The following is a 16348-nucleotide window of genomic DNA, read 5'->3' as shown; positions in this document are numbered from 1 at the left end:
ATCGAGAAGCCAGCCAAGATTCTCGAGGAGAGCTGGAAACAACTCAGAAATAAAGCTATCAAGTATTGCAAGATACAATGGAAGCATCACCCTGAGAGGGAAGCCACCTGGGAAAAAGAGGAAGACCCGAGGAAAACATACCCCGAACTCTTCAGGTATTACAACCACAACTTCGGGACGAAGTTTTCTTTAAGGGGGAAAGGTTGTAATGTCCCAGGTTTAGAGACGATCGAGGGGTAGATTTTAGAAAGGGATGTGCATTGCATGGTAAATTCTGGGGAAATTTCGCGCTTTTAAATAAAAACTGCATCGAAGGGGAACAAGTTTATCTCTCGACACCTTACAGGGTTAGGGCTTCGAGAGTGCGACAAACTTGCATCTCACTTAACTAGTGTAGGGTTTTGAGAAGAGAGGGGAGAGTTTGCATCAAACTTAAGTTGCATGATTGAATTCTAAATTAAGATGTATGATTGAATTCAAACCAAATTTGAATTTGAATTTCAAATTCAAACCACAAATGGATATCTCATTATTCACACTTGAGCTAATTCAATAAACAATTATAAGTAATCAAGAATATAAATAGAACAACAATTATAAAAAGCTCATTAAGGAAAATTGAGCTTTATTGATCTTCACACAAGATACAATGTCAATTACAATATCCAGAATTGAGATGTAAATTTACAACACATTACAAGAATTCGAGAAATAGAAAATTAAAAGAAAAAGAAAAGAAAATTACAAAATATGAAACTGTTCTAAATACTACAATGTGAATATCAACTAATCTTGAGCTTGATGATCATCATGTCTATTTGATCAACTTTTTGATCCCTGCACACAATCACAAAGAAAGCAAGTTATGCCAAGTGGCATAGCCACTTGGCAGGTTAGAAACTAAATGAAAAGGGTGTGGATATGATCAAAGCTGCCGAGCTGATCTTCTCACAGCTCAAGTCCCAAGCCTCTGGTACACACATACACACAGGCAGCACACACAGCATGTGTGCATGCACAACAGCACCACACACACAGTGAGTCACCAAAGTGAACTGGTGGAGCTGTCGACCAGGGAAGCAAGGCAGGCTAGGTATAAAACCTTTTCACCAAGCCAAAACCCTAGCAGCTCCATCGGCAGAGTCTCCAGGGTAAGAACACAAGCACAGCAAGAATAGCTCGAACAGCCACTGTTGTTCAACACAATTCCACCACCACATCACATAACCAAGAGGCATCAAGTTCACCAGGAGGAGCAGGGCAAGTAAATCAACCACAAGAACAACACAGAAGCAAACCTCTACACCAACAAACCATTTTCTAGGAGCTGGAGTGAGGTATACACAAAAGAACCTGAGCAAACACATGCTTTGCTCATCAATAAGCATACACATGCATCACAGAATCAAAAAAGGGTAGGAAACCCTGGATGTATCATCACTTGGTTGCAAAACCATTTGGTGCCAGCAAATAAAGCAAAGGCTAGAAGGAAAACAACCAAGGGAACACTGGTTGTGTCAACACAGTGACACAACCAGAGAAATCCATCATGGATTTGATCCTAATTAGCCATTCCAAGTAACCAAGCACCTAACAGTCTAGCTACACCATCAGAATGGTAGAAATACAAGTTTCTACCAGTATTGTCAACATCAAAAGGCTTCTGGCAGTCAAACATGATCAGCCAGAAAGCAATTGTCCATGCACAGCAAGCCATAGAATGGGGGAGCTACCCTTGACAGCATCACAGTGCTGCCAGGGCTACCTCAACCCACAGCCAACACTTAGAACCACCACATCATCACCAGAAAGGTTCAGTAGTGGGCTAGGGTACCCAACCAGTGGTTGGCATCCAGCTAGCCCTAACAAATTCATCGAAATGATCATCACTGAATCACAGTTCACATCATTTATCCATCTAATCAAGCAAGGAAATATAGATAAATGAAACAAACAAGTAATCAAAGCATCAACATCTTGCCAGTGACCCAATGGATCACTACAAGCATCAGATGATGCTTGGGCAAGCATCAACACACACCAGCACAGGGTTGTGTGTCACACAGACATCTGGATGAGCATCAGATAGGCACAGACAGCAGCTAGTAAGCAAACAACATGCACCTGGTGATCACTGGATCACCAGTGCTTGTCAATTATGAAAGTGCTTGTCAGAGACAAGCCTGGCATCAATTCATGAAATACAGAAATGAAATAGCTCAATTAAGCAATAAGTGTATCACAGATAATCATCTCAATCAATCTATAACTGTATCCAGCAACACATTATCCAGAGGAGAAACTATCTAGTCAACCATCATGCTCAGTTGAGAATTCCCATGAATCAGGACACAATGAACTAGCCCAGAGGCACTGGCACTTGCAAATATGCAAGGATTAATCACAACAATCAAGCCAGGGGCAAGAACCAGGGCCAAACATGATTATCCAGTAACAGCAACCACAGCTGGAGCAACATGGCAAGCTATGAGCATCACAGCTTGCGCATGAGCAAATTTAGTGGCAGCACAGAAAATGAGCTAGCATGAACATGAGCATAGAATTAGCAGTACAAGCACACGAACTATAGCAAGGCCATGGCAGTAGCAGTAGCGCAGCAGCATGCCTAGCCCAGCACGACGCAGCAGCTAGCACAGCACCAGGGCTGGCAAAGCACAAGGCCACAGAAGCGTAGCAGCAGCAGCACATCGTCAAGGCAAGCATCTCCACAGGGAGAGGTCGGCCAGTGGCCGAGCTAGACGAAGAAGAGGAGAAGATAAGAAGGTAGAACAGGTAACAGAGGAGGAAAGAGGAGGAGAAACTTACAGGCGAAGCAGATGAGCACGACCGCGGCGGCACGGCGGCACACGCCGGGCGACGGCGGCGCCAGGCCAAGCCAAGCCTGGTCACCACATCACCGCAACGCCGGCATCTCCACGGCATCACCACGGCGCCAGGGACGCCGATGAACGGCGGACCTTCACGGATCCGTGCGGCCGAGGCGCAGGCGCGTTGGAGGAGAGTCGAGGTGGACACGAGCGTCAGATCGACGCGGACCACCATGTCCGCCGTCGAGAGGCGGTCCAGATCCGCACCAGTTCGTCGCCGATGATGGCCGAAGGCGGCCGGAGCAAGGCGGCGACGGCAGAGGCGATTGTGGTGTCGCGGGAGCCCGAAAGGAGATTAGGGTTACGGGGAGGAGGAAGACGACGCGACTGGGTCGGTTGGACCGAGCCCAGTGGGCTGGTCCAACCTAACCAGCTCGGCCACCTGACAGGTGGGCCCAAGGGGCAAATCAGTCTTTTCCCAATTTCATTAAAAACCAGAAACTTTGAAATTCAATAGAAAATTGATAAATGCTCTAAAAAAAATAATTAAAAATATGAAAATGAATCAGCATAAAATTCTCTATTTAAATAAAATACCAAACAGAATTTTTGAAGACAATTAAGAATAAGTCCTATTTTGTTGATTTAAATAAGAATTTAAATCACATAAATTATTTTCTAAAATGAAAATAAGTCCATTAATGCAATTAGACTTTACAAATACCTTGACAATATTTCAAGGTTGTATTTACCCTAAATCAAGTATCTACAAGTTATTCTTAGTATTAACCTCTCACATAAAATAACAACGACATCGGAAGGGGGGAATCAAACCCTAAAACTGGAATCATGCATAATTGCTTCTTTAACCATTGCCCTTATCGGACAATGACGCTATTTTTCAGAGACAGAGGACAAGGGTCAGTCCACACCTTCCAACTGCAAAACTTTGCAGTGTTCAGGCAAGTTCATCACTTGCTCATGTCATTTGAGTATTTCTATCAAATTACTTGCAAAGTATTATGGTTAACACTATTGCATAAAAATCAAAACCACTACTTTCATAACTATGAATATGACTAAGTGGTGGGCAATGGAACCATGGATTGTGTTGATATGGTGGAGGTTCCATTGCAAGGGTTTATATCCATCTAGGATTAAACAACAAATGTCGCCAGTGATTCTTGTGCCGTAATACCCGTGTTAACCATAAGATCTGGAGTGGGATGGAATAGTCAATTGTATTTCCACCTCTTGTACATCAACGGATGCGCTTACTGTAGACGGTTGCATCTTGCGGAGCAATTGGTGGGTGGGGAGCCCCTTCTAATTCCCCACGGTATAGCTGTTGCTTACCGTAGCGGTTGCTGCTTGCGGAACAATTGGTGGGTGGGGATCCCCTTCTAATTCCCCACGGTAATGTGGTCTATGATGGGTTGCAGCTACCGGCGAAGGAGTTTGGTTCAATCCCAGACTGTCGTCGTGGTCGGGGTCCACCCTGAAATAACGGGAATAATGGGACCGGCGAGGACCCAGGGTCGGGGTTTGCAACAAAGGGTGGGTGTGCAAGGTAGCGGAGGAATATGATTGACTATGACCTTACACCGGGCCTCACACCGAAGGAAGTGTGGACGGGAAAGCTGCCCGGTTGGCACCAAGGTTAAGATCTCTTATGGGTAAAGCAACACACCTCTGCAGAGTGTAAAGAACTGTGACCTGTCACTCCCTGTTCCGGGATGAGGAATCGCTGAACGCGGCCGGAAAGGAGCTCCATGAAGTTCTAGTAAACCGGTGAAGGCTGACGGACATAGCTCTTTGAAATAAAAGCAATCTCTTGAAGAAATGTTTATCAAAACTTGCATTGGTATTAGACTTTCTGGTCTAATATCGTAGCTAGTGCATTAAACACCTCTTATCTATAATGAACTTGTTGAGTACGCTCGTACTCATACCACTCTTAAATCCCATGCTTAGATTGTCTGAATCGACTGGAAGAGGACTGCAACAACAATGAAGAAGCCGAGATCATCGGCTATGATGAACCTGACCTCTCAGGAGGAGTTGAAGGCGTAGACTATCTCATAGTCTACGGATCCGGGGAGGCTTCCGGAGGAGAACAAGCCTAGAGATATCTGATAAGTAGTAGTAACCGAGCAGCCCGAACTCTTAGTATTTAGCTGCTCGAGGAAATAAATGTATAACGTAATGAGACTTATATATTGTAAACTAAGTTGGGTTCGCCTCGAACCCAGGAGTATTCCTCTTAGGACCCAAGAGGAGCTCCAAGACGACATGTGTATGATAATTGTAATAATAAGTGAATGAGTTATGGACCTGCTATGTTCTGTTGTACTACTCTGAGGGATGTAATATTTGCGGAACGGTACTTCGTGAATGTTATATCAACGACTGGCATACTACAACATGCAGTGGTATGCAGGGTCACCACATGTCCCCAACACACCTAATACACTTGTCAGATGTATAGGTGCACTAGTTCGGCGAAGAGATAGTAAAATGCAAGTAATATGGATGTATATGAGCGATAATAGCAATCTGAAATAAAGATGGCAGCGAGTAAACATGCAGCAGAACTTGTTGGAAACGGTGTTTCAATGCTTAGAAACAAGACCTAGGGATCATACTTTCACTAGTGGACACTCTCAACATTGCAATCATAATGGAATATAAATATGCACTTCACTATGCTATTCTGAATTACTCTTTGGCAAGATAACGAACACTAATTCATCATGTAGGCAAGCCTTAAAGATGTATTCCCAAGTACTAATAAACACCCCACACTGTCATTGTGAGCATTCATAGGAGGTACTAACACACCACAATTTCATAGAGACATCCTACTCAAATCATAACCTAGTGAATAAGTATTCTGTGAAATATAGCCTAAGAGACCCACACGGTGCACACACTGTCACCTTTACACACGTGGGACAAGGAGTCTCCGGAGATCACATAAGTAAAATCCACCTGAATAGCATAACGACATCTTGATTACAAAGCTCATCATATGGATCTCAATCATGTAAGGCAGCTCATGAGATCATTGTATTGAAGTACATGGGAGAGAGATTAACCACATAGCTACCGGTACAGCCCTTAGCCTCGATGGAGAACTACTCCCTCCTCATGGGAGACAGCAGCGGCGATGAAGATGGCGGTGGTGTCGATGGAGATGCCTTCCGGGGGCAATTCCCCGTCCCGGCGGCGTGCCGGAACAGAGACTTCTGTCCCCCAGATCTTGGCTTCGCGATGGCGGCGGCTCTGGAAGGTTTCTCGTGCCGTGGCTTATTCGTATCGAAGATTTAGGTCAGGGAGGCTTAAATAGGCGAAGAGTCGGAGTTGGAAGGGCCACGGTGGAGCCACACACCAGGGGGGCGCCCCCCCTTGGCCGTGCCGCCACCATGTGTGGGGCCCACTAGCTCTCCTCTAGCCCCTCTTCGGTGCTCTGGAAGCTTCCTTGAAATATAAGATACTGGGCGTTGATTTCGTCGAATTCCTAGAATATTTCCTTACTAGGATTTCTGAAACCAAAAACAGCAGAAAACAGGAACTGGCACTTCGGCATCTCGTCAATAGGTTAGTTCTGGAAAATGCATCAAAACGATGTAAAGTGTGAATAAAACATGTAGGTATTGTCATAAAACAAGCATGGAACATCAGAAATTATAGATACGTTGGAGACGTATCAAGCATCATTAAAATTACTGAGCCCATCTTAATGGCTATAAAGAAAGCACTTCTTGGGAGATAACCCATATTTTTATTTTGCTACTGTTTTGTTGTGTCTTGGAAGTTGTTACTACTGTAGCAACTTCTCCTTATCATGTTTATTTCGTTTTTGTGCCAAGTAAAGTCTTTGATATAAAGTTGATACTAGATTTCGATTTATGTGCAGGAACAGATTTTTAGCTGTCACGAATTTGAGTTGTTCTCTCTGCAGAAAAATCGTAAAATCTTAAAAACATTCATGAGTAATCCGCAGATATGTACGCAACTTTCATTCAACTGGAGCTTTTCCATCTGAGCATGTTAAGTGCCTCGAAAAAATTCATTTTTACGGACTGTTCTGTTTAGACAGATTCTGCCTTTTATTTCGCATTGCCTCTTTTACTGTATTTGAGTGGGTTTCTTTGCTCCATTAAATTTCAGTAACCTTGGGTAATGTCCAGAAGTGTTGGGAATGATTGTGTCCTTGCTGAACATGTGAATTTTTGATTATGCACTAACTCTCTAATGAGATTGTTGTGAGTTTGGTGTGAAGGAAGTTTTCAAGGATCAAGAGAGGAGGATGATATAATATGATCAAGAAGAGTGAAAAGTCTAAGCTTGGGGATGCCCCCGTGGTTCATCCCTGCATATTTCAAGAAGACTCAAGCATCTAAGCTTGGGGATGCCCAAGGCATCCCCTTCTTCATCAACAACATATCAGGTCACCTCTAGTGAAACTATATTTTAATTCTGTCACATCTTATGTGCTTTATTTGGAGCGTCTGTGTGCTTTTATTTTTCATTTTGTTATTTTCATTCTCTGAATAAATCGGATCCTAGCATGCTTGTGTGGGAGAGAGACACGCTCCGCTTTTTCATTTGAACACTGGTGTTCTTCATTTTATTTTTAATGTTCATGGTGAAAGCTGAAAGCCGCAACACTTATTGCTATTTGGTTGAAAACAGAAAATGCTTCATGTGGTAGTTGGTATACTGTCTTGAATAATTTGATACTTGGAAATTGTTTTGAGCTCTCAAGTAGATCATGTTTAAGCTCTTGCATCATGTAGTTTAAGCCTATTAGTGGAGAACTGCCGTAGAGCTTGTTGAAATTTGGTTTGCATGATTGGTCTCTCTAAGGTCTAGATATTTTCTAGTAAAAGTGTTTGAGCAACAAGAAAGACAGTGTAGAGTCTTATAATGCTTGCAATATGTTCTTATGTAAGTTTTGTTGTACCGGTGTATACTTGTGTTTGCTTCAAACAACCTTGCTAGCCAAAGCCTTGTACTGAGAGGGAATGCTTCTCGTGCATCCAAAACCTTGAGCCAAAACCTATGCCATTTGTGCTACCTACTATGTAGCAAGTATGTGGTGTTTTATCTTTCAATCTTGTTGGGCAGACTTTCACCAATGGACTAGTGGCTTCATCCGCTTATCCAATAATTTTTTAAAAAGAGCTGGCAACGGGGTGCCCAGCCCCAATTAATCAACTTTCATTAATAATTCTCTCCACATGTTTTGCCCTGATTCATCAGTAAGCAACTTAATTTTGCAAATAGACACTCCTCCATGGTATGTGAAATGTTGTAAGGCACCGGAGGATTCGGTTAGCCATGGCTTGTGAAAGCAAAAGGTTGGGAGGAGTGTCATCCATAAATAAAACTAAAGTACATGTGTAAACAAAAGAGAAGAGGGATGATCTACCTTGCTGGTAGAGATAACGTCCTTCATGGGAGCCGCTCTTTGAAAGTCTGTTTGACGAGGGGGTTAGAGTGCCCACTACCATTCATTGACAACAACAAACACCTCTCAAAACTTTACTTTTATGCTCTCTATATGTGTAGTGACCTCACCCGGTAGGGTGCAGATCCCTGTGTTTTAGTGTTAGTCCCGGATCAACTGCTAACACACACAGTTGTTGCGGTCAGAAACCCACCGGCGAGCAACGACGGGCAACACAGGAGAGCCGGGAGCAACTTAGGGCTGCGGCTGGCCCTGGTCCCTCCGAGCGACGGCCCGCAAAGACTCCAGCACGCACGTCCGATGCTGGTGCAAGGGCGTGCCACCTGACCTATACCTGGTCAGGAAGGTGATGGAGATGCCTCGCTTAGTTTCCTGCATGGCATATACGTAAACATTAAATACGAGCCTCGATCGGCTCTCAGGTTGTCCTGTGAATCGGCTCAAAGAGCCGATCCACCCATGATTCGCACGAGGTGTACGAATATATGGTGGTCCTGCTTGATCAAAATAAAGCTAAAACGATCTACGACGATTTAGGGTTTTCACCGCATAATCGGAACGTCCTACTCGTGATTGAGCCTCGCGGCCGTGCACGGTGATCGTAAGCCAATCCTAGACAAGGCCTAAAAACCAACACGAGGTTGATCCCCGGAACATCCTGTCTAGGGTTAGCAAACTACACCCTACGCGCCGCTGGATCCTTCAACCCTTTGTAAGGCCTAACTATGCAGATATTAAACTAATCCTTGAAGAACAAGGAGCAACCATAATGGATCGGATCTACTAAATAATGATCAAGCGGGGTGCCGCCCCTACGCCTAAGATAGGCGTAAGGGCGGCTAGATGTCTAAGGGTTGCACGACGATAGCATATGATACGAAGAACAATGCTAACCCTAGCACATCTAAGATAACTACGTTGCTCGCCATCAAAAAGGCTTCAGTACGAGCAACGCATGAACGACGAATAAACTTGTACTGCCTAGATCGCAAGATGCGATCTAGGCAGCATGATGCCTACCCGGAAGAAACCCTCGAGACAAGGGAGTTGGCGATGCGCCTAGATTGGTTTGTGGTGAACGTGATTGTTGTTTATTTCATAAACCCTAGATACATATTTATAGTCCGTAGACTTTCTAACGTGGGAATAATCCCAACCGTGCACGAGCCAAACTCTAACTAACCGACATGTAATCTACTATATTACAGATACACGGGCAAACTAGCCCAAACTTTGCATATAAGGCCGATTCATGTATATTCTTCCATGTATATTCTTCAAGCCCATCTTGATCGTGGCCCACCTCTGACTCGGTCAAATTCTGGTGATAACACATGCCCCCCTGGTTTTGGAATTGATAATTCCAAAATCACTCTGCTTTTTCTTCGTCGGGTCATGTCGTGGCAGAACAGAACCGTCGCAGTATTCTTCATCATGATGCCTTGCCTTCTCAACTTCTCTGCAAAATTTGAGAGCTTTAGCACCACTTCCTTGGAAACTGCGATGGCATTAAATCTCCATTAGGCTCCCCCTTATTTAACTGTGCCGACTGATTCGCTTTTTCATCCCCCTCCTCTGTCCTAGCTATCGGCACCGAAAAGCCCTCTTTCCCTGTAGCAATGTCTTCTTCTTCCTCCGTCTCCTCCGGCCTCTCTTTCCAATCTTCTTCCTCGAGTGAGCTGATGTCAGAGCCAGAGTGGGACTTCGACTTCATGTCAGATGGCCCACCAGAAGCCCTTGTCGGATCAGATGGCGACATGCCCCTGACTGATGGGGAGGGCGACCTCCAGTTCCTCATTGAAGGGGAACTGGAGAGCGAGAGCGAGGATGACCTCCACTCCTGGAGGAACCCCACTTCCTCCGAAAAGGAGGAGGAAGAGGAAGACGAGGAGGAACAGGAGGAACAGGAAGAAGAGGAGGAAGACGACTCCTCCTCCTCCGCTGGGTACCCGCCGGCGAAGCGCTTCCGCGCTTGGGCGGACAGTGAAGATGACGATGATGACGAAGAGGAAGAAGCTCCGGCCGAAGGCTGGGGCAGCAGTGACGAGGAGTTCTCCGGAAGCAGCGCCGGCGGCAGCTACGACGCCGATGATGAGGGCAGCGAGGATTAGTAAAGTAGGATCAGTAGTACGCGAGCAATCGGCTCTTCTTTTGTTCCCCCTTTCTTGAGCAATCGGCTCTTCATTGTAAAAAACCCTCCTTTTATTAATGAAGAAGTATTTCCAGTCAACTTTTTGCCGATAGTCAAAGTCAAACGATCTCCCAAAAGAGCCGATGGCATCGCATCGGTCTCTACCATAAAAACACGAGTAAGGTCGACCTAGCTGCCCCTCCAAACGGTAACCTACGACCTCCGTCTGAGAAAGCAAACTCAGATCCCCAAATCGCCGCCTGAGCAGTTCCCACTCACGGCCACCTGCATCCCAGATCTCGACCGCGCCGCCCCCAACTCTACATCGCATCCAATGGCGGAATCATCCAATACCAACGCCATGGTCTCCAGTCTGAAGGTAATCCTTAACCTCCTCTTGCCATTCGAATCGATGTTAGGATTAATAGCAAACACCTGAATTAATGTTTTGTTCCGCTATTAATTTAGGTCTCAAACATCCTACTGCCACATCCTTCTCTCACAAATTCTATGTGCCTCGGTCCTCGTTCTTCCGAGAGTCCCGCCCTCTTAATTTCATGCGAAGCTAACAGAATCCCCTTCGTGAATCAGAACTTAGATCTGACTTCCTGGGCCGACTGCCTGCGAGCCTGGCCTAATCCTCCTGAGGGTTGGGTGGCATGGTACAATAGAGTATCCAAAACCCATTATGCCACCTGGGAAGCCATAGGGATAGCCGATGCCTTGTCATTATCATTGTCTCCCCTTGAGAAGAATGAAAATATTCTGAAAACCATCGGCTACTTCTGGTCTGATGCACTGAACTGCTTCATGTTTGGCCATGGCCCTATGACACCAACTCTGCTGGATGTGGCCATGATCACAGGCCTAGACATTGCATCCCCAAGCCCTTCTACATTCAAACTGCCAAAAGTCCCTTTCACCCTTTCCTCTAAAAAAGAGTGTACCAGCTGGGGTGCCTACCTCAATCGTTATATGAAAACCAAAGGCCCTGTAACAGAGAGAGAACACACAGCCTTCCTGAACTTCTGGTTGGAGCACTTCATATTCTGTGGCCCATCACTCGCCCCTACCAAGAATTACCTTTCCCTGGCCTATGAACTTGCCAAAGGCACCCAACTTGGCCTAGGCAAACTGTTTCTTGGAGAGGTCTATCGATCTCTTCAACTGATGTCTGTCAAACTGTTCTCTCAAAAGACAGTTAAAACTGGCGGCCCCTGGTGGTTTATTCAGTTATGGGCTCAGCTATACTTTCAGAACCAGATCCCAGACTTCCCACCTTTGGCCACCTGCACCTTTCCGGATGCCAATGGAAAGGAGATCCGATGCACCAGCTATGGCCAAGCTTTGTATGGTCTCCCAGGCAGCAGGCTGATCCCTAAGGAGGCATCAGGGTGGTTCAAGGTTTTCTTCCAAGGTTTGGACAACCCCTTGTTCTTTCCTTATACTGAATCGGAGACCTTTGAGAACCCAGTCTCCTTTCGATTGGATAACTTTGCCGATGACGCTAGCACCCAGCATCTGTATTCTATCATGATTCGTCCTTGCTTCCTCCCCGTTGGTATGAGTACCTCGAACCGGATCATCAAGCCTGGTTATGAGTCTTACCAACCGGTAGTGGTAGCCCGACAGCTTGGCCTCGGGCAGGTGCCTCCACACTTCTTCCTACACCACCTGACAGCAAGCAGAGCTGAACTGCCTGACATCCTTACTGGCCAAAGGTGTTATACCTTCTTTGATGCTTTGGCCATTCCAATTCCCCACAACCTCCGTTTCTCCTTCACTACCGATGGTTTCGAGACTTGGTGGTCCATGTGGAAGACCCATGTCTTCAGAAGGGCTCTAGGACCGCTGCTGAGACAGCTTGATGCCGAGTATGACGTTCCTGCAGACCAGGTACCATTACTTAAACATTTCTTGCAATGGCTTATGGTGATTGTCTGTAACCTGACTCCATCTCCTGGCAGCAACAAGATGGCCCAGCTCCCACGCAAGCCGATGGCTCCCCCTTCGCATTCCTTCCTCCGGCCCCAGTGGTTCTCTTCTGCCAGAGCTCGCCACCCCTGAAGAAAGTCATAATGCAGAGTCAGCCGATTTCACCAAACTCGGCTCCCAAGAGTAAAGCATCTTCGGGGCCAGTTGCCCCCCGAGCCTCGACTCAGGCGAGGACGGCAGTGAGGAAGGTGGCTGCCAGGAAGACCCTGAAGCGCAAAGCTCCTGCCCAAGAAAGCTTGCACGTAAGTTGATTTGTGCCCTGTCCACATTTATCCGCTTTCCCAGTCTTTTGCAACACGCTCGTATTCTTTTCTACAGACTTCCACCGAAGAAACCTCTAGCGGGGCCGCAGAATCCAGCCAGAGGGATTCGAGCTCGGGCAATTCCGAGAGGTCCACCACCCAGAGCCAGACGGCTTCGCCAGCGTCGGCTTCTAAGAAAAGGTCGATTCCCGAGCCTCCTGCTCCCCAAGCCCCGACCAAATCGGGGTCACGCGTGAAGCGTCGATGCGTCAAAAGGGCTCGTAAAAACCCACGAGCTTCTCCATCAAGCCAGGAGGTCTCGAATGTAATTATCTCTCTGGTTTACACTTCATGCTAACCCATTGCCACTTGGATCGGCTAACCACTTCCCTTTGCAGACCAAAGAAACCTCTAGCGGAGACGTCGAGGAGGTACTGATGCCGTCCGCCACGCTAGACCTAGCCACCTCGACGATCGCGGCTGACCAAGTGGCTGACCTAGCCAAGTCCACGGAAAAGCCGATTATCACTACATCGGCTGCTCCTCCTTCCTTGGGAGAGGTACACCCCCTTTCCTTGGCTCTATCACTTTCTTCGTTGTATGCTAAACCCACTTTGTTTGCCTTGTCAGGGTTGTGATCTCTCGAGCTTGCTGACGTTCGATCCAGAATCCATCGAACCAACTACTTCCAAGGCAAGTGGAGAGCCCAGTCCTAGCACGGTCCATGGTCCACTCCAGCGTCTCAAGGATTTGCTCTCTTCCTCAATTGAGACCCTGATTGAAAATTCCGAGGAAGTCAAAGGCATCCTCGAAGATATCCAGCCCCATCTCCCTATGACACTGCAAGTGAAGCTCTGGCCAGCTGTTACTCTGTCGGTCTTCAAGTCAAGGGTGCAATCGGCTCGACAAAGGATTACTCTTCGCCACACCCAGCTTCCATTGAGAGCCGATATTGCAGACAAGTGTCAACAGCTCAACGAGAAGAAGGCTGCTTTGGACGCCAAAACGGACACTTCTGCCGATAGCGCCGAACTCGAGACCCTGCGCAAGGAACTGGAGAGCCTTGAAGAGAGGGTCAGGGTGACCAAGCAGCTTATCCAAGACAAGGAAGCCCTTATTGCCCGTTCTCAAGAGGAAGCAAAGGGCCTCACAGCCGATCTGAAGACCGATCTGGCTGAAATTCGTACCCTAAGCAGTCAGCTGGTGACGGGCAAAGACGAGGACGACGAGGCTGAGATCGCCGAGGTGGATCGCATCCGTGCTGACGCCCTTCACGCCCTCGGCGCGTTTCTTCAGTAGGGCCTTCAGAGACAAATGTTTTACTGAACTTGATCTTCTGAAGTCGATGACTCTGCTTCGGCTGTACTTGCTACATTTTTTTTACTGGCCGATTTTCCATCGGCCCCTAATATTTTATTGCCCATGCGTCTGTCTATCTGATTATGTGCCCCCCGAGCCGACTCTGTCAGGTTACTGCAGATATCGGCTCTGCGGTTATCGATAGGACTATACCTGAACATCGGCTCTGCAGTCATGACTAATGCCGATTTCCTCGAGCTCGCAAGCCGATGTAAACCCATACCCTAGCCTTCCGTCACCTGTTAGATCGACGCTGAACGCAGGTGAAGCGTATGGCAAGGATAATACGGGGCGATTGCTGGAATTGGCCCCTATCTTGATTGTATTGCTCAAAAGAGGCTTACATCTCGTTTGTGCCAGCCGATGTCTCATCACCGGCTTTCCTTCGTTTGGGGCGCCATACTCTCCTTTATGGTCGACCCTCTTCGTCCAGGGTTCGTTGAACTTTTGCGGCCAGATCAGGCCGCACCTTCCTTAGCGCGTGCAGATACTACCTTTCGGCTTCCTCCAAGCCACGCCGTCGTTGAACCCTACGCCTTTGGGAACGGCTGAGCCCATCAGGGCACCACCTTGGCCGGTGGCATCTGTCCTCCTCTCCTTCACAGTCATCTTTTAACCCCTCGAGGTCTTCTTCCCGAGAGGAGTCAGCTTGCTTGTTCTTGGATGGGAGAGGCCCAAGCCGTTCAGTGAATACCATGTGAGCGGGTTCTGCGAAAAGAGCCGATCAGGTCGGCTTCGAGGATTGCCTTGACCTCTTCATACTTCTTCTTAAGCTCCTCGGTCAGATCCTCGTACGTTACTGGAGTGCCGTCTGCCATCTCAGATGTAGATGGCGATGTGGTTGATGTCGAAGATTGTCCCACCGGGCGTGCCAGAATGTGTTGCGGTCAGAAACCCACCGGCGAGCAACGACGGGCAATACAGGAGAGCCGGGAGCAACTTAGGGCTGCGGCTGGCCCTGGTCCCTCCGAGCGACGGCCCGCAAAGACTCCGGCACGCACGTCCGATGCTGGTGCAAGGGCGTGCCACCTGACCTATACCTGGTCAGGAAGGTGATGGAGATGCCTCGCTTAGTTTCCTGCATGGCATACACGTAAACATTAAATATGAGCCTCGATCGGCTCTCAGGTTGTCCTGTGAATCGGCTCAAAGAGCCGATCCACCCATGATTCGCACGAGGTATACGAATATATGGTGGTCCTGCTTGATCAAAATAAAGCTAAAACGATCTACGACGATTTAGGATTTTCACCGCATAATCGGAACGTCCTACTCGTGATTGAGCCTCGCGGCCGCGCACGGTGATCGTAAGTCAATCCTAGACAAGGCCTAAAAACCAACACGAGGTTGATCCCCGGAACATCCTGTCTAGGGCTAGCAAACTACACCCTACGCGCCGCTGGATCCTTCAACCCTTTGTAAGGCCTAACTATGCAGATATTAAACTAATCCTTGAAGAACAAGGAGCAACCATAACGGATCGGATCTACTAAATAATGATCAAGCGGGGTGCCGCCCCTACGCCTAAGATAGGCGTAAGGGCGGCTAGATGTCTAAGGGTTGCACGACGATAGCATATGATACGAAGAACAATGCTAACCCTAACACATCTAAGATAACTACGTTGCTCGCCATCAAAAAGGCTTCAGTACGAGCAACGCATGAACGACGAATAAACTTGTACTGCCTAGATCGCAAGATGCGATCTAGGCAGCATGATGCTTACCCGGAAGAAACCCTCGAGACAAGGGAGTTGGCGATGCGCCTAGATTGGTTTGTGGTGAACGTGATTGTTGTTTATTTCATAAACCCTAGATACATATTTATAGTCCGTAGACTTTCTAACGTGGGAATAATCCCAACCGTGCACGAGCCAAACTCTAACTAACCGACACGTAATCTACTATATTACAGATACACGGGCAAACTAGCCCAAACTTTGCATATAAGGCCGATTCACGTATATTCTTCCATGTATATTCTTCAAGCCCATCTTGATCGCGGCCCACCTCTGACTCGGTCAAATTCTGGTGATAACAACAGTTCAGAATGAAATACCAAATAGCAAAGGTCAATTATTACACGTATGATCCAGCGGAAATAACATAGTTCATTACAACTTGCATAGCTCATGGCTAGCGGTTATTCAGAGTTCACAACGGTAAAGTAAAAGCATGGAGCCATCTTTCTTCATGATGCCACAGGCAGACATGTTGAGCGAAGACTCGTGATCCTAATCCAGCATTACTTAATCATAGTAGTCACCTGCAACATGAAAGGTTACAGCCACAAGGGTCAATACATTTTGGAATTGTAT

Source organism: Lolium perenne, chromosome 2, assembly GCF_019359855.2.
Source record: "Lolium perenne isolate Kyuss_39 chromosome 2, Kyuss_2.0, whole genome shotgun sequence".
Lineage (NCBI taxonomy): Eukaryota > Viridiplantae > Streptophyta > Magnoliopsida > Poales > Poaceae > Lolium > Lolium perenne.
Note: the sequence above shows the minus strand (reverse complement) of the source record.